Below are 460 nucleotides of genomic sequence, written 5' to 3'. Positions count from 1 at the left end.
GTGTGTGTGTGGATGAGGCAGGGAGGGAACGAGGGAGGATAAAAGAGGGTGGGGGCTTGGGGGTGGAGTGTCTCCTGTAGTTTCTGGCAAGCAATTTTGAAACATGTATTTGTTTATTAAGAGAAAACGCTTTTTCAGGCATACCGGTTTGAATTTCTGCCATGTGATTACAAACATTCAATGGAGTAATCACCTCTAATCTGTGTTTTTCTCTCATTGGGATTTCTTGCTACATTAAAATTAATTGGACAAACTGTGGGTCAGGGTAATAAATAAATAATAAATAAACGGCTGGATCCCCAACATGTAGGCTATTACAGTCCTGGATCACAAAGAACTGTAATACATGAACACATTTTGGAGCAAGTACAGTTACAAAATATTATTACTAACTAGTCTTCTACCACGCTACAATCCATCACGCTCCCTAAGGTCGCAAAACTCTGGACTTTTGGTAGTA

Source organism: Sinocyclocheilus anshuiensis, unplaced genomic scaffold (genome assembly GCF_001515605.1).
Source record: "Sinocyclocheilus anshuiensis isolate Anshui unplaced genomic scaffold, SAMN03320099.WGS_v1.1 scaffold423, whole genome shotgun sequence".
In the NCBI taxonomy this organism is placed as follows: Eukaryota; Metazoa; Chordata; class Actinopteri; order Cypriniformes; family Cyprinidae; genus Sinocyclocheilus; species Sinocyclocheilus anshuiensis.
Note: the sequence above shows the minus strand (reverse complement) of the source record.